The 23,516-nt window shown below is 44.1% G+C and overlaps 1 long non-coding RNA gene across 6 annotated transcripts; it reads left to right on the top strand.

Annotated features, from left to right (window-relative positions):
- The first annotated feature begins 9,186 nt into the window (after positions 1–9,186).
- Positions 9,187–22,205, top strand: LOC111255529 (uncharacterized). Of its 6 annotated transcripts, XR_015328790.1 has the most exons (5): positions 9,187–11,586; positions 13,520–13,663; positions 14,469–14,740; positions 15,166–15,198; positions 16,251–22,205. It is a non-coding gene; the product is annotated as an uncharacterized LOC111255529 (long non-coding RNA). The 6 variants fall into 6 exon arrangements; XR_015328792.1 differs by having other exon boundaries at positions 13,520–13,619; positions 15,166–22,205; XR_015328788.1 differs by having other exon boundaries at positions 13,520–13,638; positions 15,166–22,205.
- Positions 22,206–23,516: the final 1,311 nt, after the last annotated feature.

Genomic DNA, 23,516 nt, shown 5'->3' with positions numbered 1-23,516 from the left:
ATTAGTGAAGTGTTTCCGAGTGAAAACTTTCCGTGGCCAACATATCGTACTCTGTTTCGCACTGCACGTTATAGGAGACCTTAAAAATTGCACGCTTGACTAAATAGAATTCTACTTAACGAAGGAACCCAGTTGATGCAGTTTTTTTCACAGAAATTCTACATCGTATATTGACTAGTTTTACAGGTCCTCATAGGATTTGTTTTAGATTCTTATAGGGCAAATGGCTGTTGTTTGAGTCTCGAAATAGATTAATTATGTGCCACATAATTATCGCAAATAATTTTTTAATAAAGCCTCGTCGTTTCTATTATTTTTTAGTTTAATATCATTACTAATAGACATTTTCAAAGTATTTTGGCCGTCACAAGTTTCGCATATTCGGGCATGCTCCTTTCTTTTACTCCTTTTTGCCTACATATAATTGGACTCAAGGGTTCACTAACTCATATATATCGTTCTTGCGTCCAATTTGATCGTTACTGGCGGCACCAATCCTCCGTCCTGCATACGAGGTACCACCCTCATCCGTCGCGATGGCGTCGCGTCTATTGCGGACACGTACTATTTTTGCCTACAAGTTGCCCCCTTCGTAACTGCTAGGCGAAGTCGATCGCATCTAAAACGATCGAGGTGAACGGATTACGATTCATCGCCTTTAAATCTACAGCAGTAGCAGCAACCGTGGTAATCGCTGGTTGACTACTGTTTAACGCGTTCTGTCACTCGCCATCTTCGTCTGACGAGAACCGAACGTTTGTGCCTGGAAGTCGAATGCCGCTCGATGTCATGCCATGCCGTGCGGCCCTTTTCGCCTCCGACGGACGAGTGAGTCGTTCAGGATCGTCTGCATGGTGCCTCGTATCGTTAGAATCCGCATACCAGCTACGGTAACCAGCCGCGGTCCGAGGTACAATGTCTGACAAGCCGTTGGCTTTCTACCCTTAACCCATCCATTCTGTTATAATGTTCATACCATTATATTACGTTTGATTAAGAGGCTTACTGTCAATTATAAGCATAATAATTGACTCTGCTGTTTCTTGAGAAAGAGAACGGACAAATGAAAGTTCTTGCTTTCAAGCCCTAGAACGGTTCTCGGTAGCTCACTCTACACAGACGTGATCGCAAAACACCCTCTATTTGGCATAGCAACTGCTCCCATTCAGTGGTCGATACGGATTTCCTTGCTTCGTTTGTTGCCGCGGATGAATAAATAAATACTTAAGATTTTTCAAGTTATCATGCACTTCAGACAGAACAGTATGAACAAAGAAAATTGATTTCTTAAAATGAATCTAAGCCAGCAAAAGGCCTATAAATTCGAAAATTAGCATCTAGTCCTTTACCTTACATCTGGTACAGACCTACAGATACGCTCATACTGTACGTAAAAGGCCAATACGTCTGGGAGCTTTAAGAGCGCAAGTCGCACACTAAGCAGACTTGGATAGACCTGTAGTTCGCTATGCGTCCTTTTCTTTCACACCCCTTTGCACATAGATTGCTTTCTTTTAGCTATGATCCTTCCAGGGTTGCACTTGAATATTTTACGTTATCTCTGTCGCTGACGTCTCCCGCTCGATCGTTTCAGAGAAAATTCCATTACACTTTTTACACTATCGTAGTATACATTCGTCCATTTTTGCGCCGCTTGTAATGGTGATCCTGCCGCCACCTATAAATAATGATGATTATAACGAGCCGATGACAATCAGTATATTATAATACGACACGATTTATTAATATTCGCTTCTTCCATTGGTCAGCCACGTGTTTGCCGTTGGTATCGGCAACAGGGCTATTTGCCTGTAGCAGAGGTAACAGTGACAAATATGGTAGCAACGGTGGCCGCCGTTGAGAGCAGTTCTCCTGCGCAACTGCTCGCTTAGTCCTGCGGCAGTGGCCGCGTCGGCGCCAGGGGCCTCGTGAAGGTCACAGGTAGTATAGTTCTTGTCGTAGCTAGTTGTCCACTAGCGTTGGTGATCGAGCAAATTGATCGTTTCTGCTCGTCGGTGCGTTTGTTTGACTATTCTTTCCCAGTGGCCCAGTTGGAGACGGGCCATCCCGCTTTGACAACAACAGCGTCAATGCTAATGGCATGGCGTGACCATAAAAACAGCAGGCAAAAATAACGGCAGCGCTATTGTTTCTGTCCCCCATGGGCAGCGAGCCACTGGAAAAGAGCTAGGAGCATTTTGAAACATTGTTCGATCTGTTCAGTTTATCATTGTTTGCTGTGTAGATTGGAAAGTGGCTATATATCAATGCCAATCCATCGATGGACGATCATCTGGAATTAAGCAGTAACGTCAGTGGTTGAGGAGAGACGGCATCGATCAGAGAGGACGAAGCGAGGACGAGTTCGACGGCGAAACTTGCGAAGTCGTCTGCCAGTGCTTCTGCTCGAACAGCGGCATCATCGTCGGGATTTAGGTGGCGTGAAACCGAGAGCTCGCGATCGTATACGCAGAGGCGGCATGATAAATCGCTGCCTCGGAATGGTGCGCCATTCACGACGTCTAGGCGTGCCTTATGTTTCCAGGCAGATGGCGCGATCACAGTCGTCGTAAAAGTAGAATCGTCGCGTTGGACCTAGTTAGCCAGAAAACGCAGCTGGTTTTTCTGTTAACTTATGTGTAAAAAGTTTATATAGTCAACCGTAATTGTGGATAAGGTCACACCATTATAAATACCGTAGCAATAACAGTATTAAAGCAATGTCTTTATAATCCAATATTTGGCAATTAAACTTTCTCTTTTGATAAATGACAGTATGTCGAACAGATATATATACTACATATTTTTCGGCGTTTTTTTTTTTATCGATCGTTAGAAAGAAAGATCAAATAATTAAAAAGTACTATGCATGAATCCTACGGCAGAATGTTGAGCCTAGGCTAACAAAGACATATCTGCGGAATGAAATGTATAAGTAGTGTTGAATGTAATTTATATGTTTGTGACGGACATTATTGGTCCATTTTTAAGTTACTACTTGTCAACAGGGAATAAGACGTTAGCGAAAGCCAACCGATTAGATGACTCGAAAATGAACGTGAATTATGGTAGCTTGACTATTGCCTTGGTATTACATACATTGGTATAGGGTTTGCGGATTGTTTCTGGTGATTTATAGTATAAAAATTTTCCAGAACTTGCCTCTCCTAACACAGAAAAACTGAACGTGTTTTTAACATTAGCCCTGCGGAGTCTTTGTACTTTCTACGAAGAAGGTGTTCCATAGCGAGATGTCAGTTTATTAATATACATTATGTTTTCGCTTTCTGCACCATACAATCAATAGAGCTTAGGCTTACTCAAATCGATCCCGACCAAAACCGATCGATCGATCGATCGATCGATGTATTGACTACGAAGATGGTGACAAAATCTTCCAAAGAACACCCTTCTTCTTCCACTGATGCACACCCTCCCTCCTTCTTTTCGTTGCGTGTGTCGGTGTGCATGTACACAGGTATGGTAGACAGATAGCGCCCGCCATCTAGAATCATCTGATCGTATCGTTAGGCTGCCCAATGCGACTTTTCTGTATTGTGTGTTTTCTAGTAAGACTGACTGACTGACTAACTAACTGACTCGGCAACCGTGGATCTGGCCAGTGATCTCTACGCTCAAGCCACAAATAGATATGCACACGCACACGTTTTCAACTCTTGGAGAATTTTGTTATATGGCAAGCCCTCAGATTTTGTTTTTCTCTGCTTTGGTCACCGACGACGACCTGGACTTCTCACCGACAGTTTCTACTGCTGCTGGTCGCCGCCGCCGCCGCCGACGTTACCGCACAGTTCGCCAATGGCAATAACAACGAGACCAGAGCTACAGACACTGGTGTCATCGGGTCTCTTCTAGATATCAACGACAACGACGGCGATAACAACAGCAGCAACAACTGCCTTTTGCTATCGGCAACTTCGTCGCTTGCCAACTATTGATGCTGCGGTCGTTTTGCTATGGCGGGGCTTTTGTGGCTACAAAAAGGGGAGAAAAGAATAAACAGTACGAAGATCGGCTCCTCTTTTTCACCGTATCTTTAAACCATTTCAGCTCAACTACGGTCAGCCGGTTGACGGGCGTCATTGAGGTTGGCGTCATACACAATGCGCTCTCTCCACCTTTACAAGCGACAGAGTCGCTATTGACAGACGTCGCTGTCGACAAAGGAGGGAATGATCTTTCCAAATGAGATAGTGGCACAGGTGGACCACGAGCAACTGGGCAACGACACAGTCGCAAAGGTTAAAATCGGGACTTTACCATGAGTGGCTGGCTGTACTCGCCGGCATTCTAGCTCCGTTTACCACGGCTGGCCACCAATTGCTGGGGTATCTATCCGTAGCTGTACAAATGATCGTCGAGACGACACTGCCACCGCAGTGGTGCCAGTGGCGGTGACGGCAGCGGTAGCAACTACAAGCTGGCTGCTCATCGCGTGTTGTGGCGAAGTGCGCCGAATCTGCCCACCCACTATTGCCATTGAAGTCGCTGACCTCTCGTTTCTGATGACTTTGGAGTCACCGACAAAATCAAATTCGGCGACGCTCCGACGATCTCTCTTGTCTCTAGCGGCTACAGCTGCCGTGGTTGTCTACCGCTACCACCCTATCATAAGCGTCCCGTAGCTTTTCAGCGACTCGGCAAAAGTCAAACTGTTAACTATCGACTGTGATGTCGTCTACAGCGTCTGTAGGAAGACGCGAAGATCTGGCAATCTGCTTCAGCATCAGAACGATGCTAGACTATAGGCAACCCAACAGTTTGCGCTGCGCTGAATTGTCCCATACCAGCAAACGCCTAACAAGCAGTTAGTGACATGCCTGATTGTCTCTTTGTTTTCTATTGTGACTGAACCAATTTTGGCAAAAACCTTGTCCAAAACGCCAGCCGCGAGACACCATCTATTCAACGTTGTGTGCCCTGTGTCCGTTATATATGGAACACAGCTGACGAATAATTTGATTCATCGGTGAAAATCGAACGCGGCGCGCTTTTCCAATACGTGGCTAACCAGCTCACCATCTGCTTGTTTCTTTCACTAACTTCACTTTAGCCCCTCAATCCCTCATCCCCTTTCTATATAATCAAAATAAAAATAATGAAACTGCAAGTGGCAATCTGTCTGTGCGCCTGCGGTTGACTACCGCTACAATTTTCGATGGCACTTTGCCGAATTAGATTCACAAGCAGGCGAAAGCCTGTTTCTTTTGTTCCCCTTCTCTATTGAAATCTGTCCTATTCTCTGTCCTATCTGGATGTCTATCTATGTGGAAGCGTTTTGTCAACTTTACCACAACCGGAAACGAGAATTAGCGACTATTGCCGTTAGTTGTCGAATTGTATTCAACGGTATTAACAGGTGTTCGATGAATTTCTGAGTCGAGACGCAAACAGTATTCACGTACACCGTTGCCCTTCGCCGTCGTCACGCCATTAAACTGAGTGAAGTTGACGTCTTCGACAAGATCCGATATTCTATATGAATGGCTCAAAATGGTTAGCAGCATTGATTCCACCGGGGGCACTATATGATACATGGGGCGTCCTTCACGGACCACTTCGTTTTACTATAGTCAATGCATTGCATTCATGCATAAGTACGCAGTGTTCATGTTTTAATACCAGGGTCATTATGGTATTATGTTCTATAATGTCCATCTATTAGCTCGGACAAATCAGATGAGAACTGGTCTGCCAACCGATCGTGCCGCCTTTATTGAGGTTGATGAGGAATTGATGCAAGTAGCGATAGATACGTACGTACGTATGTATATCTGTTGAAAAGCGAAGAAAAAAAGTTACTGTCTACTACCGCTGCAATATCAATAAGTTTGCCCTTATAGTTCTATGCAGGCCTATCATATGTATACCCAGCTCGAATAGCGGTTTTCTGTAAGGACTACCAACCACGACATGAATAAGGGTCATCTTCGTCATCGTGCACTCTCGATTGCCATCGCGAATGGCCTATCTGCGCTGTTGGTCAGACTTGGAAAGTGACCTATGCCAATAGTACAACTAATGACAAAACGAATAGGTAATAACGTGCAGTATCATAAGCGGTAACAGGATCGTCAGAGTGGCTTATGGCGTCTCCAGCAACAACAATAGTAGTAATCGTGCGAAGTTCGTAAACCTGACATCGAAACCCGGACGGCCAGGGAGAAGGCGTCCAACAATGGCGAAGACAATGAAAGCGAACCCAGCGCGATTGTAGCAAGTATATGGTTAAGTAATCTACAACAATCCGCCAATAGTAACAAGTGGCAACATTGGACGGAATCGTTAACGAGCTGTTTCGTCAGCCGGTGGCATCGTTTCTTCCTACGTGTGTATCTATGAATAGCCATTATACACATATATCCGTATCAATCTTGAGATAAACTAGTGAATGTACATGTAATTGTGTACACTATTATTCTGGTTACGAATATCCTGTAAAAAAAAATCTGTTTTTCAAATAGTCAGTCCAAGAGCTTCGGCTGGCCAAGTCACGACCGATCATCACAGCAGATCAGACAGACGCATTGCTTCGTTTTCTCTTGCGATTACTGTTGTTGCTATACGCGGATATGCTACTACTGATTCAACGGGTACAGCTGCTTTCACCGTTGCTTCCATCGTCATCGACCCTGACCCCACTTTGACACCGATATCACTGTTCGCTCCGTCGTCGGCATCTTCTGCCGTCACCGCAGCAGCTATTGCTGACGCTCCAGGAAGAAAGGCGCCTCGCTACGGAGCGGCGCGTCCCCACGCAGACACTCTTTGACGGCATAAGAGAACGGCCGGCAGAATTAACACAACTATTATCAATGTTACCCATTTCCTAGCACTGCTTAGCTATCGTCCCAACCAATCACCCCAATCATTTCGCTGCGGGCGGACTAGAGGCTGTACGTGCATTATATATCTGTATGTATATTTTTTGACCTTAAACATATAAGGAAATCACTGTCTTCCTTTATTGCGCCAGGGATTTAGCTGCGCTACGAGTCAATATATTGTTGTTGGATTGGGATAGATGGTACACGCAACTGTACAGCGTATTCGCTATGAAGTCGTTGAAAACGATTGACGGCAGCTAACTAACCAGTAAAATTTTGCTTGCTAGCTAATACAAATCTACATAAGATCGTAAATATAACGGTGTTATCCCAATCACCCGATTTACCGTTAATGATGGATTGACGCACTGGGAGATGAAATGGTTCGGAACGAAAGCGCGAGACATGTGGATTAGAGGCTGTTCAGGAGCTGATTATCAGGTAATGCGACGGAATGAGTTACTACGAACAAAAGTAAAGTCTACGTGACAACGCGTTACCTTAGTGGTGTTGCTGACATGACGGGGGCACTGAAGAGTGGGGCAACATCTGAAAAATTATCGATAGATGGTAGAGCAATCAAACTACTCAGAACGAAGCGAAAATATAGTGTGCCGTGTGCGCCTGCAGGACGTGCCCGAGCTGTCGTACAAGCCCGCCTGCGTGAACAAAAAAGGATCTCCGAAGGAAAGTTGAAGCCGATACAGCGCTTCACCGAAAGACGGTATCAGATAATTACTGTTCAATGGGAACACATAGCAGCTCTTAGCACTAAATGAAGGAATATATTTTATTCGTAACTTTTATTTTCAATCTAGGTAGATTAATGAAGGAATTATTTGATATATAAAGACTTACGCATTAATAACCTAACAATTACATTTAGCACGTGTGTGAACATCCATTTACGCATACTTGCCTATGTACCATCCACTCGTGTTTATCTGTTGTTGTCGTCCATTTCCTTAAACCCCCAAAAAACTGCTAACTGCAAAATGCAAAATTCACGTATCGTTTCCATCCATATCTCTCACTTAGGCGACGTCTAGTTATTGTTGTTTCTTAGTTTTGTGTGTTTTTAGACATCTAGCGTTGCGCCAGCAGCGCAATCAAAATCCTTTCGAACCCGGATGCTTCAGACAAGACTTCGCTTCGTTAGTTCTCACCGACCCCAAACGTCGGCGACAGCGAGCGTGATGAACCTGCCCACTCACTTGTTTCTGCTATTCGTTGTCGCTCGAGGTCGGCTGGCGTTCACTTGTTGTTCGGCCAATTCGTTCGCCTGGACCTTCTCTCTCTCTCTCTCTCTCTCTCTCTCTCTCGGTCATGGCTCTATTTCGGAATTTACCGCTCAGCCAACGCCGTGATCGCGTGGCAGCTTAACCGGCTGACTTGGCCCTACAGTCAGACTGTTAGCTCAGTGGTGGCCAGAAAGAGTGGAAACGCGGCACCCGCAAGGGGTTCAAACCCCCGACAGAATTCTAGCGTCAACGTGAAACGGCAACATCGCTTTCGGGACACAATCGAAGCCAGCCAGATGAACCTAAGCGTTTCTTCAGAAGAAGGACTTTGCGCCATTAACTTCGTCTTCACTCGAATTTTTTTACCGTTTACCATTATCCTCCCGATGGCATTAATGGTGCCGTTGCTGGTGACCATGCTGAAGGAAGTGGTGATGACGACGATGATACGTAGCCACTAGTAGTCTTCGGAGGTCCAGGGATCTGCTTATGCTCTTCGATGGGCACCCGGTAACTTTACTCGTACACACCTCACTCGTGTCGTCTACGCCTGACAACATCGAAGCAAAAGTATTGGAATTTAAATAGCCAATTGCACTAATCTGTTGCTAATTCCATGCTGATTAGTTCCTATGTCTTTAAGATCGGCGGATGAAAAAAGAGGGCACAATCGTATTGATGATCACGTTTTTTAGTGCGTCTTTTGTGCTATCCTTGTTTCATATCTTCTTCGCTAGTTTATCCTTCACAATAGCAAGGTCCTTTTTGGACAGGCCTTTATTTTAACGTACGTATTGTCTATCGGCATGTCAGTGCGGTCACTTAGAAGCTTCGCTAATTATTTAGATCGTTTTTTATTCGATTAGATTAATTTTATATGATAGCTTGCAGCTACAGGTGCGCAACAAATCCGAAAACGATCGGGCTGGGCGTCACTTAACACATACTGCCGACAGTTACCGCTCGAACAAGAAATTGTGTCCAAAAAGCCCCCTAGTGACAATTATAGAACCTACACAGCGAATAAGTCCGCGAATAATTTCGAATTTCGCGCAGCATCGACAACGAGATAATTGCTAGTAGAGTAAATAATCGCCTAAACAAATCGACGACGACCAGTTTCCAAAGCTATTTGTAGGCCATAAAGTACAGATATACAGAGAAATAATTCTAAACGTTTTGCTTCTATCGTTCGCAGCTTCCCATCCCATTTACATTCTTTATATAATGCGGATTGCGCAGTTAAGGGCACCCACCATTCGTTTTTTGCTTGTCTCGTTCGGGAGCCATATAGATAACAGTTTAAGCTCATTATTCTGATTGAGCTAACTTCACTGGATCTTGATTATTACTAGTTGAGTTAACATAAGTATAAGCATGACGTAAAACGTGCCGACCATATGGATCCGTGTAATACGTAACCCTAATTAGGATTGGGAAAAACTTCTGGATAAGCTACCACGCCGTCGTCTATTCTATAACTTGGTTTATTTCACGGCTTTGAACAGTTCATGATTTGTGTACTGCTGCAAAGTCTACTTGAGACGCTCCAGTAGCGCTGCGAAACGGACGTCGTGAATAGGAAAAAATCGATATATTGTGTAAGATTTCGGAGATTCAGTCATTGCGGCCTTGTTCCGAACGGTGTCTGTTTGAAAAAGCGGCTCCCCGGTCGCTATGATTTTTTTGTTGATATTTTCGCTAGCTAATCTATAAAGGTTTTGTTTGGTGGCGGTTCGGGGCCCGTTCACCGAAACAAGGTCCGGCCTCCGGGACGGTTTCTGGAGAAAGTTCATCTACACCCAGAACAGGTCACACATATGGCCGCCACTAACGAATACATCACGTAGATTGCATTCGTCTACTGAGCGAGAGTCACTCTCTCGCTAGAACTACTACGTAGCGAAGGCACATATACTTGCTAATTGATCCAAAACGAGTGGCTTTTTTCTGGCTTTGGTCAGGTAATGGCGACTGCAGAGGGCAGGTTCGTGGGCGGCTTATCGGCCTGCTTGTCGGCTTGTTGCTGCCGCTATGGCAGCCACTAGCGCTGTCGAGTTCGGGGCGTCGTAAGTGCTTGCTGAAACAGTGGAGTGCCGTCGCAGGGTCTGGGAATGAACGGAGCTAAAGAACAGAACGCTTGTGAGTGCTCCCGACTTATTGGCCGGCCCCTAACTGCGAATATCGAAAGGAGAATTCGCTCAAGAGTAGACACCAAAGCAGAAACAGCGGTTTCTAACGCGACTGCCGCGTGGCGTAGCCAGTGGCTGAACAGGTGAATGCGTTGGCAGACTCCTGCGCCCAACTAAGAGACTGAGCGATTGGCCGGTCAATCGACGGTTAATCTTCGAGAACTGGCTAGCGGTGGTCGGTTGTTGGGTTTTACTTCGGACGCATTCCTTCGACTTCGGCCAGCCAACACTTCGTACGTCAACGTGTACCCTCTTCGCTTTTGTGTTCTTGGATAGGTATTCTCTTTCTCGCCGAACGCTCATTTTGGGTACCCCTAAATGGTGTTCTTTGCGTCGGGCGTGAAGCTGAAGCCGACCCTGCGTCACTAGTCCAATCGACATCTAGTACCGTATCTACAGTGACGCGACTCGGGTTTGAGCACAAGCTGACGAATTGGCAAAACGTGTTGAAGGCTGTCCATGTCGCAATACGTTTACTGTCTTTTTGTGTTTCTTGTTTTATATCGTGATTCCAAAAGCGGGACGTCACTGCAACATTTTTCAGACCGAGCTTTCGCCGGTCACAGGAAAATGTGTGGTGTGCGAAAGACGGTACGTCACACACACACACACACACACATCGATACACACTTACACACACATACGTACAACCGTATGCATACTTATATACTCATAGGCATAAGGTCCATCTACCGAATAGTAGGCGCAGACCAGGAACTAGCTGTCACCAAGGCGACATTCAGTCGCTTTCCACTGATCCTAGTATAGCGGTATAACTCCGTCGTTACAATCTCTAAATGTGGATCATCTCATCGAATCGGCTCACTATCAGCCATCTAGCGTCTCCTTAAAGCGAATCTCCAATGGAGGGTTGAGCAAAGAGTGATTACTGTTTTTATATCTATCGTTCAAACGCGCCTCGCATGCTGCCGCTTAGCCACTTTGCGTCCAATTTTTGCTCGCTTCTAAGGCAGTTACGTCGTGTCGCTCAGGTAGCTCTCGAACGTATGAACAGTAGAGTATAAGCTCAAGCAGACTGCCGCTGTCGTCGGCGCCGTCAAGTAGTCGTAGTCTCTGTTCACTGATCGACGAACAAGATCGCTATGGGCAAGTACGGAACTACCGCCGAAAATGGTTACCGTGAAAGACGTTCGCTCATGGCTAGCCAGACCTCATGTAACGCTTCCTGCTTGGAAGGAGGTTGAGCTTTCGGCCGTGAAAAACGGATTACCGCTCCTGTGTTATTTATACCGCCACATCATCAAGTACCGTGTAACACATTTGGGCTGATTCTCAACTGCCACGGTAAGTAATGTACCCTTTAACAATAACTAGTTCGAAGTTATACGACAGCGAGTGACAACTGTGTTCAAGATCATATTCAGCGAACGCACAGACATTTGTTAAATACAATAGCTATGGTACGAACTCTTAAAAATTATTCGTTGGCCTGAAAGCTCCGTAGGAACTGTTTCGTTGCGAAAATAGAAAGTACTCCTGTTAATGTTTAGCACGCTCGGAAACCCATTTTTCCCATTTCTGCACAAGATCACATCAAATACAGTACTGGACAGGTACCGTACGTCCAAAATTGACCCAGCCACACTCTAGCGAACTCCAGGTAAGCTCGCGTCGAAGTGCTCACGCCCGGCTATGGCATTGGAAAGCAAAATCTTTTTAGAGAAGTGCGTGAACTATGCGAATCCTGTGAATCCTCAAATGAGCTCCGTCCACAACGAGTATAAACAAGCATTGTCTTTATCATTGCGAAGTTTCGCGGCCTCTTTACTTTGATGGACAGTTGTTGTATGTTCGTTTTATGCAGGGGCCCGGAATGTGAGGACTCGAAAGGAAATGAGTGAGGCGGTAAGATGTGAAGTCACTCAATAGAGCACCGAATGGTGAAGAAACCACCATTGACCGATCGAATGTATCGCGCTGCGGCTTCGGGATCTCCCTTCATCAGTGCTGACTAGCTTCGTTAGGACGTTCGCCTCGCACATCCAGACACAAACTTCGCTCGCAGGGTTTTTCGCAGAACCGAAAACCTTCTAAAGGGCGTACGTGGTACGGCGCGTCAGACAGCGCTATAAAGCAGTAAAGGTGTAAAACAGACATTTCCACTAAGATACAGTTGCTTCAGAGTTCGTGGAAGGCCATGTCATCGTCACTGCTGCTGCTGCTGCTGCTGCTGCTGTCAACTCTCTTTTGTGGCTGCTTTTACAGCTCTGTCAAATCGACAGTGAAGTTCGAGACTCCTCAGATAGTGTACTTCGCGAGGTTACAATCCTTACCGCTTAAGCTATCAAGTATTATCCGTCTCTGGATATGTACCTAGTTTTTTTACGGCACGAATACGGTTTTGTTCTTCGACGATTGTCGCGCCGATGCGTACTCGGAGTGACGACTGCGAATTTTAAGCGTCAAATGATGCCGTGCTGTTGTTCACGTGGATCGGATTCGATAACTTTGCGCACGAAAGACACCATTCCCGATTTTCTTGGGTATATGTCGAATTTTCGAACGGCACCCGAACCTGCTGCATGTAAAGGTCTAATCTCAAAGGCCTGTGGAGCTATAACAAACGTTTTATTGGGGTTCGCCAAACTAACGTAATAGTAGCAGACTATTTGAAGGCACTACAATCATTCAATATTTTTCTTGATTGACCTACTATTACTAAGTAAGTATAGCCTTGATTTCAAAGGTTAAATTTCTGGTTTTTAGCTTCAGTGCGGGTATTGAGTTGGGCTTATTTGGCCAGGCAGAAACGGACAGATAGCCACGGCCAAACAGTTTAAACAGGAACATAATTGCTAGACATTTTCAATATAATCACACAAAGGCATAAAGTTTTAATACGGGGTGTTTAGCGTGCCTCATTTCAGGACGACGCTAAAACTCAGCGATACTTGTTATGACCACGATGGTTATTTTCATTATAATGATTAGGCATGCTTTTATTATCGAGTGCTATTCTATACACGGTAAAAGCTGAAGTTATTCAATTGCAAACTACACCTTCGAAATGACATCTATTACGATTGAAACGTTAAAAGTGATTACTCCGGTAAGAACTCCGGTAACTACGACTGAAATATGAAATCCATATTGTTGACCTATAATATTAGGTCGCAGGACGGGCTTTAGGAGCTCGAAACTATTTGCTAAAACAACAATATTATCGCAGCTCGGCGCGATGTCATATATCCAGTATTTACAAATTCATGCTTTTCAGTCCTTCTTCATCTCTATTTGTGTGGAAAACCAAGTTGGCCATCGTGAATTCGTCGGACCTCAAAGACTTCATGGTCTCTCGAACGTATCGATCTGCAGTGGTAACGTGGCATTGAGCTCGTGCGTCACTTATCCGATCACATAAGTACTTAACCATTATATACGTCACCATCCCGAAGTAATCCGTGATTAAGTGATAAATGATCGATACTGTAGTTCATCAAGTTCGTTGAAGTCGAATAGAAGTTTGGTCTCGAAGTATAGATGACCGTGAAGCATAAAGGTTGCCTGTGTTGATCTCTATATTCCACTCTAGCTACAATAGGTAGTAGCAAATAGGTGGCATTGAAACATGTAATCTAAATTACCCAATATATATATATATATTTATACTGGTTATAATATCTGGACCGGCGCTCTACAGCTATAGTTACGTGGGGGGTAATCGGTTCTTGCATATTTCTACTTATGGTGCGGTAATCGCCAACAGCAGCGGCGTCTTTATTCAAATGCCTCAATGCGAATTCACCATACACACGAGCTCGCGCTGTTTCAATAACTGCTATGGCGACATTTCGGTTCCTGGCGTCATTAGCTGATCGTTTCTTTCCCAAGTTATTTTATTGGTTCCGTTGTTATTGATTCAAATTTAATTCGTCTGCTTCTCGTAGATTCTTCCTGCCGGAATCCCTCGTTTGCTCAATGCTACATGCATAACGATAGTGCGCTTGCCGCAACAACGACTCAGCTAACGTTGCCATCCTCTTTTCGCCCGAAACGCCTCGTTGTCTTGAGAGAGTAGTTGCGCTTTTCTCTGTGCGTCTGAGTACCATGTTTCTGTAGGCGATGTCAGTCACCGAGCGTCCGTCCGTAGCGGCGCCGATGGCAACAGCGCCACCTATAGCGTCACTTACCTGATTAAGTAGTGGTAATATTGTTGGGTCTTTTAGGTTGTCGAACACTGCTATCTACGATGCAAAATGTCAAGCCCCTGCCCCTCCCCCCACACCCAACTGCTCCTCGTCTCAGCTTCATTTCTTGCCGAGCAAAGGCGAACTTCGTTGAGAAAATAACTATCGGAAGCTGAGCTTCCTCCCGCTATGAAACGCGTCACTATTTAATACTGCAACTACAATATGAAGCGCTATAAGAGCTACTGGCCCGCGAGATTTTCAAATATCTACAAACTACTCGATTGACTAACGCGCTGCGAAGGGCAACGGTATAACTAACACCTGCGCAAAGTGGCAACAATGTATATATATATATATATATATTTACACATATAATAACAACGCTGTTTTTTTCGCAACAATTTTATTCATGTGAAACTTGTCGCTTTTCCCGATATGGAAACGTTTCAAACTGCCATAAATGGCTCCGAAGACGAATAGAAGATAAGAAAATGATTTGTGTTATTATGATTACTATACGGTGACGGTTGTGTGATCAACGATAGTATCGATTTGGTCGAAGTATCTGACTATTTAACTGTTAGACCTAAAGTATCACCGTACCTATTGTGATCGTTGCTAGTGCCGGTAGTTCTGCTGCTGTCTGAATGGCATGAAGGTCACAGCCGGTAGCACAAATGGGAAAAGATAAAGAAAACTTATACGCTCCTGATTTTTTTGACGTAACCGACAGATTGACCGAGGGGAGTCCGAGAGCCGCAGCGGGGTTAGTAGTTAGTTCCGGATATTAGGTTGACATGTGCTTTTTCATTGAAGCAATACAAGATTAGTTTTTTTTTACTAGGTAAATTATGAAATAGTACGTAGTGGCATTTCTTTATGTTTCGTCTGCCCTCCAGATATACACATTTTGGTTCACGGGGTTGTAGACGTTTAATCAATATCGTTAGCAATAAATACAATAAGCGTCCCTCTATACATAGAGTGTATCCTGAAAGTTTTCTCTCTTAGTTTTCTATTTATTTAATAAGCCTACTCTAATAGGCTCAACTATGCCTGGCTATGTTTGGTTAAAACGTCAACGAAGTTTGAGGATTTAATTTTTTTTTTTTTTTTTTTTGAAAATAAATATTAACATATCTGTCTCGATATTTTTCTCTATGTAATGCATAATGATTTAGGATTTTATTCTTTACGAAACGAACTTCGAATCAGCCGCCTTAATTTTCTAGTTGAAATTTATTAGAAAAAAACGACTCGAGAAGAGCTCAAGGCGCATCTTCATCTCGTTGTCACATGGTTACAACCAATAGAAATTCCGCCATTTTAACTTCAAATAAGCCAGTTCAGGTGGAGCAATTTACGTCACATTTTCATGCAGTTCTTCGATCATCAATTATGAATTCTTGGGATCAAAAACCACTTTACCTCTAAATTGCAAAAAGGAAAAGTATATAAATCAACAGTTTTTATTTAAATTCAACTTGATGCCTAATAAGCTATCCGAATCGCTTATAATTTTTTTGTTAAAATAATATTACGTTTAGAAAAAGCATTCGTCCAGTTGATTTTATTTTATGCGCAGATCTTCCCAGGATGGAACATTTCCGACACGAAACAATCAGCCCAACCCAACACGCTTACGAAAAAATCATCTAACCCCTTTGTTGTAAATAGAATTTTAGTAGTATTATATATATATATATATATGTGTGTTGTTTGAATGAACATATAGTGCGTCCCTAACGAATCAACGATAACATGCAAACGTTAAAGCCGAATATAATTTTTTTTTGTGTACTTTTTGCTCTGTTCCAGAGTACTATGAATGAATCACAGAGGCTTACTGAAGAAGAGTGAACATTCTGGAAATACCGGCCAGCACCGACCAGGGCCATATTACGTAAACACATAGGGGATGCTTAAAAAGTTACGCATGCCGATAAAAATGATGCAAAGTAGACAAAAAGGGAGCTACTTTCCAGATATCTATTTTTTCAAAAAAAAAAATTTACCGAAAAATACCGAATGACATGAAGAAGTGATTGATCTTACGAAACCTACAGTGTTAAAAAACTGGCTTTCTTTGAGTAGAATTCGTCCACTTCACGACTTAACTTTTTGTACACCCTATATATCAAAAAGTTACAACAGGGTAAATTATCACATCATTCCGTATCGGTCGTTGATAGTCCGCATATCGATGTGTACGCAGCGGCAATATCTGTCTACTTAGATTAGACAGAGTCCATCGACCAGGCAGTATATTAAGCAAACTCTCTCGCTGTAGTTCGTTTTTGTTTTTGAGCAGCATGTGCTTCACGTTTACAGACGCAGCACAGACATAGTACTCTAATTATATGCACTGCGGTTTGTCGTTTACATGCAGTTATCGTCGTGAATGTGACAAGCGACACGTCCATCATCAACGCAAATGGCAGAATCACAGTAAGAGCACTCAGAAACGGCAAAAGCAGAAGACGAAAGCGACCGTTTACGCCCGCGCCAGGTTTATGATTCGATTGTGGCTGCAAGCGTGCCACCGACACGATCAACAACCACTAAAAGATCGCTAGGACCAGGACATGTCGGTCAGCGGCGTACAATAGCGTTGGCACCACCACATTATTGACAAATTCGTAGCAAGGGGGCCGATCCATCTCTTCTCTCTTCAGTTTGTTTTACTCGATTTCGATCCTTTGCGAAATCGCTGCTGCTGGTGCCGCTGCCATTCAGCTGGCCCGTGAGTAACACTCGTAGTAGTTGTAGAGCATAGTTGTGATTATAACGATTGGTTGCCACCGCTGCCGTTGTTCTCCTGACGAATACGTGCACACGCATCGGTCGTCTATCGGTCTGGCGGCGGCCGCCGCCGCCGCCGCCGTAGCCGGTCAGTCGAGTGCGTTCTTCCGACCGGATAACAACAACGAAAGGACAGCGACGATCCCGCACAAACAGCTACAGATCTTCTATGACATCTACCTTTTTGCACTGCTACTATTACCCTTGCGACGTCTGACTTCAATAGCGTCCCACGCGTCGGTCTATCGCCATCGCCGTTCATACAGTTGCAACAGACTACACAGAAAGACCAGCCAGTCGCTTGTTGTTATTGATGCTAGCTTCGCGCTGCTGCGAAGTACGTAGCGTCAGACCGAAGTACTTGCGGCGAACTCCGCTTGCCGTATGCTGGACACTGCTAGCGCGTGGGAAAGGGGAGAAGAAACAGCAGATAAACAGCCACGCGTACATTGTCCAATACGCGAGCTGTTGCCACATCTGTCACATCATCGTTTGATCGACCGCTGTTACATTTTCGTTACTATTGCGATTACAGATTTACTATCGAAGATTATCGGCGTGAGATACGTATAGTAACTCCAAAATAGTCGGTTGTTTTAGCGAAAAAAAGGCCGCGTTTCAACTCGCTCGACGATACTGCGAAGCAGAAGCAATCTTCGCTTAGGACAGCAAAGTCAAGCTGCAGGTTATTAAGCCCACCATCAGCGTATGCTTCCTATAATTGGTTGTTGATCATCACGACTCAAAACTATGTCAGTATCAGCAATCCTCAACACACGGTCAAGCAGACGATCTCGTTTCTTTCTAGGCGGTCATGGCATGCCCGCCATACTGCGAATGCTACGAATGGATGTAGACGCAGTTTACGACGAATTTAGATCTTAGGCTCGGGTCCAGCTTCCTCTGAACATCGTCGCCGGATACGTTTTACCTCCTTTAATAAACGCGAAGTATTCACGTGAATAAGAGGCCAGATAAGTTTTACTTATAGAAATAGTAGCTATACCTTAGGTAAAAGCCTCTGCAGCATCCGACGGCGGCAAGGACAGTGCAACCGTCTTGACATCCATGAGATATCAGCATGATACAATACATCAAACGCCATTTTCGGAAAGAAAGCTCTTCATGTTTCTATATTTACCTGTTACGTCGACGACCTACTAGGTGGCCTATCCTGTCTCATCCTGTACCAGTTCGAACGTTCGTGGTGACGAACGTTACACCAAACAAAGAGAACACCGAATACACATGTCAAATATATGTTAGAACATAAGTTCGAATTGAAAAGCAAGCCGTTCGATGAACGATCGACGACCGTCGATGGCTAGCGACGACCCGACGTAAAACTTGACGCTTTAAAATGACAAATGGTGTAACGTTATTTTTGCACATGCTTGACTGCCGCGGCACGGAAGTGGGTAGGGCACCAAACTCAACTATCACTTGAGACTTATGAAGTTTATCAAATTAGTTAAGGTCTTTATTTCCGCTCGTCGTGCCGCTACGAATGACTGGTGCAAATACAATTCATCATACCCCTGAGCTGTAATATATTCAAACAGTTTCCTCGGTGCTACAGACATGATAGTTTGTTGGGGCTGCACTCCCTTTTGTAGGTGCGGTTACAGCCCTCACAAAAAGATATTCCACATTTATAAGTAGGAGGTTTCGAAATTCAACGCCAATTCTGAAACTTAAGTGGCAGTCTTCATTTTATTGCTGAGGCTTGAAACCTGTGTAGATGTGGTACCTTCTCAACTTCAGTAAACAGCACTTGCGAATGGATGAGGCCGAACAGTAACAGGTCAGCAACTAAAAACACATACACGCCATTTGCTATCGAAGTTAGCTGTAAAAGTAACAAGTAATACGGAGTGCAAGGATTTATGGATAGTATTTTTCTCGTGAACTTTTTTAAAAATTCATCCACATTCTAAGGGTGGATCCGTCCCTCGGAAGCAAGCTATCTTCCTCCCTAACTGAGTGCCTTTTAGACAACCATTGAGACTAGCGAAGTTTCGACGATAACATACGAAAAATAGAGAACATTTAGCTTTTAAAAACGCTTCTGGACATTTCCTAATGTACGCCGGCGGAAAACGTTCTTTTTTGCGGTGATGCGACGGAAGAGTCGCACAGTTTATGAATGCAAAAACTTTAGACATGTATTTAATAGCTGATAGTGTTAGCTACGATAAGCTTACCGTACAATGGCAATACTGTAACAGACAATCCGGTAGGCGGTAGCTAAATTCACTTGTGTCGCAGTACACATATGTGCAGCCTTACATCATGTTGCAACGGTAGACCTCACTCCAGCAGGCCAAGGTCTACAAGATTTATCTACCTGGAAGATTAGACCATCAGGAGGACGATCGTGCGATACTTAACCAAAAAGAGCTGCGTCCACACCGTTACCGAGTTGACGCTATGACTACGAGCAATCATCGGTTTCCGGTTCTTCAAATACAAGCGAATCGGATATTCGTGGACTAGTCCGCTTAACCGTGCGAAGCTATTTTTCATATTTATACGTAAGGGGCCAGCTAATTCGTATTAGTTTTCCTTAGCTGCGCTCTATATGTTCAAAAAAATAACTGCAAGCCTTGAAATAAAGCTTCCTTCTATGTCTGTATCGAGTGTTACACTCCTGTACGCTGTACGCCCTATATCCAAGATGTAAAATTATCTGCTTTGTAAATTCTAGTTGGACACCTGACTTGTATTCAACCAAAGAACTTTAATAACAGACAGTAAATAAAACACTAAAATCCTAGTCAACGCTAAAAACCTAACAACTATGTTATAAACAATTAGTTACTCTTTACTTTTGCTCTGTATCGCCCTCTTTCTGACTATGTATATATATATGGAATATAATTTTTTTCAACGATTCTGATAATTTTACAACGTGGTCAAGCGCAGTTCAAGATCTCTCGCGCAAAAACCCGTTTCGATATATGTTTCTACCGTATAATATATCGGTGGGGCAAAAATTGCCAATTAGAAGCTTTAGCATTAAAAAAAACAATCAGCTGTGTTGTTTATTTCTCATATAAAAAAAAAAAAAAAAAAAAAAAACCGATTTTATTATTTGGCCAACGTGAAAACTCTGTATGTAATGACTGTATTGGAAACTGTTTGAAAAATGTTTAGCGCTCGTTCCGATCAGTCTACGTATACGTCGGCATACAGACACGACGTGCCACAGCAACACCCCACAATGCCGCAGGATCATTTGTAAGCTAGTACGATGGAGGCGGCGGAACTGACAACGGCGCTTGGTAGTTGCCTTCCTTTTGCCGAAAGGCTATTTGTTTCATTGCAAGTACGTCCGTACGTATTTATGTGTTGCCGCGTTATGCTCGCTCTATTGTGTATCTCCGGGCGGGTGGTCGTTCTGACGTGTAGGGCGGGCCAAAACAGTGAATAAATAAACACATGACTTCAAGGCTGGTACTATTCAGTTCAGCCCGTATCTGGGTCAACGTGTACCCAGACGGTTGCTCTATGACTTTATATCGTATGGTTCATTGAACACTCTGTACACGGTTCGGTAGAGAGCATGAAATGAATGACAAATAGATAGATCCAAATACTGGTTCATTTAGGTAGTTTCCACCCACGGCCCGATGCATTGTTGAAGTAACTGGATGAAGGGGTGTTGCGATATACCCTACGGGAAGAGGAGATATCCTTGCTCGAAAAGCTAGGATTTGTTGCTATTTTGGGAATAACTGGTGTTTTACGGAAAAAAAGCGTCGTCTTTTTTTAATTTTATATTTCGACACCCCGTACCAATAGATAATAACAGAGTGCATTAACAAGGCATAATAACAAAGCACACTCATACACGTGGGTCGTATTCGCATAATAGTCCGACTAACCATAGTGATAACAACATTATCTGATGTTTCCCACATCACCGTATAATAGTATCGTACAATGTGCGCTATTGTTCAGACCAGCAAGATGTGTTCCTAGCCAATTATCCTGATCCCAATGAATCATATTAACTAACGCCGTTCTGGTGGCTGGCTTCAAGCCTGTTCTGAAGCCTGAGCTTCCCGTTGTTTTCGACTACACAGTCATCAGCATCATTGAGTCATGCCGCGTGAAGCGTTCGATTATGACAGCAGTTTTCAACAACTACCGGAATATCAAATAACCAAGCAAGCTAACGGAAAGCTCTGTACGGCCGGCACTGGCAGCAACACCTGTAAGCCATAACAGAATGCGCAACGCCCATCACGTATCCGTGCGCGCACGCCGCTGCATGCTGATGATGATTAAAAACATCGAATCCAAGCGTCGAGGGTTAATAAAGCAGGAACGGCTGTCCTAGTACGTAAGCATAATGGAATGCATGGCGAAGTATGCGCGCGCGCGCGCGTGCGTGCGTGCATGCAAAGGCCTTTAACGTAAAAAAGAAAACAATTTGTTTGCTTTATTATTAAACTACTTCTTCTGTCTGCGATAAAAAAGGGCGCGATCGACATGCTTGGCCGGGTGAAACCAGAGGGAAGTGTGCGATGATGCCGGTGACATAACGTCAAAGCTTCGACAAAGTCCAATTTGAGTTTGGAAATAGAACGGCATTTACCCTACTCACTATAATTGTCGGGTATGAATGAAGCGCTGGATGCATTTGACACTTTCTACTATTGTTACGCAGCGTTGCCCCGGTCGATTAAAGCGAACAGGTACCCAACTTGTATCTTGTTCGTGCTGCAAGCGTCGCGCATCCAGCTACGTACCTATCTGTACGTGCAGTACGTCGTATTTGCAAGCTGCTGACCGTAACCAAATACTAGGGTAGCCAATTCAAAACTAAAAATGTAACGGAAGAATGTAATCACAACTTCATTCGGCGCTGAGCTTGTTCCATTAGACTTGCCCGCTGCTTAATTGTTTATCACAACGGACCAACTATAAACGCGCATAAATAAACACAATTGATGTTGCTGGCGATTTCTTATAATTAACTAGATAATGGCGCTGTTGTGCGTTTTATTAGACTGGCTATGACGGCAGCATAAACGATAAGGTGAAAATGCATTCGATAAAGAAAGCCGAACGAGCTTATCCGTACGTGTCTATCTCATGTTATGCAAACTGAGCCGGTCCGTTCAGACAAATGAACAGCGGACGACGGCAGATGCGGCTGGTTATCTGTGGATGTTGGTTAATTTCGTGTCATTTAATTGGTTAGCTAGTGATGGTTGACCGAAGGCTGAAGAAAAACGTTAACAACAGCAATTATAGGTACTATGAACGTCGTGCACTGCATGCACGTACTAGGTAATGGCTGATTGTAGTTTTTTAGTACAAGTCCATTCTCACATTTTCTAGGTATGGTAGATAGCAGTATGTGAGTAGAGATAAATTTTAATGAGCCACAGAAGCTGGGCATCGGGGAAGACAAATGGGTAAAAAATGCCGCTAGAAGGCTTGAATAAGCAAGCGAGCTCATACTAGATACTAATAGGCCCTCTAGCCAATTAATAAACTTGCGCTACGTAAAAATTAGTGTTGTAGCATTTCTCCCGTTATCTATATGCATGCAAGGTGTCTTTTTCTATGAACAGACCTTTCCGAAGTTCCTGTGTTCCAGATTGCTGCTCTTCGAAACTTCTGCATTGTTTTTAAGGAGCGGCTTCGTTCACCCCAGCAAGACAAGAAGAGTGCCTTGCTTGCCTTTGTCGTTGTGCTGTCCCTTTCAGACGCTCTGGCAGACGGCTTTCGTGATGTATTCATCAAATGTCATACGTCATTCAAAACTATTACGGTTCGGCCACTGCTGTTATCGTTATCAGAAATCAATGCTGATCTGCGCTCTGCTTTGACAAATTTCGCATTTTCTACAGACATCGTTACGTTTGGCTGCTTCTGACCACACTGCATCTGGATAGGGCAATTTAACACTGTGCACAGTTTCGTTGCCCCGAAACAGACGGGTCGGGTCAACGCAATCAAGAACGTGATGCCATTAGCAAAGGCTGGAAGCGCGTCGCTCAAGAGAAAGCCCGCTCAATTATTTGACCATTTGACCTATGGCGGCAACCGCAGTCGCTGTCTGCACTACTGGCGCTATCATGTTATGCGCGTCGTCATCATGTGGCTGAGGACAACGCCGAAAACTCTGAGACTAGAAATTTGGGTGTGTATCTAAGTCTGTGTTTGTACATGTGTGTGCGTGTAGATGACGTATGAACGATTTCTGCTGGACGTCACCGGCGAACAAATAAACGACGAGATAGTTTAGATGGCTCCATTATCAAC

The sequence above is a fragment of the Varroa destructor genome, unplaced genomic scaffold (genome assembly GCF_002443255.2).
Source record: "Varroa destructor unplaced genomic scaffold, Vdes_3.0 BEIS01000001.1, whole genome shotgun sequence".
Taxonomy (NCBI): Eukaryota; Metazoa; Arthropoda; class Arachnida; order Mesostigmata; family Varroidae; genus Varroa; species Varroa destructor.
This window is presented reverse-complemented; position numbering and strand designations above follow the sequence as displayed.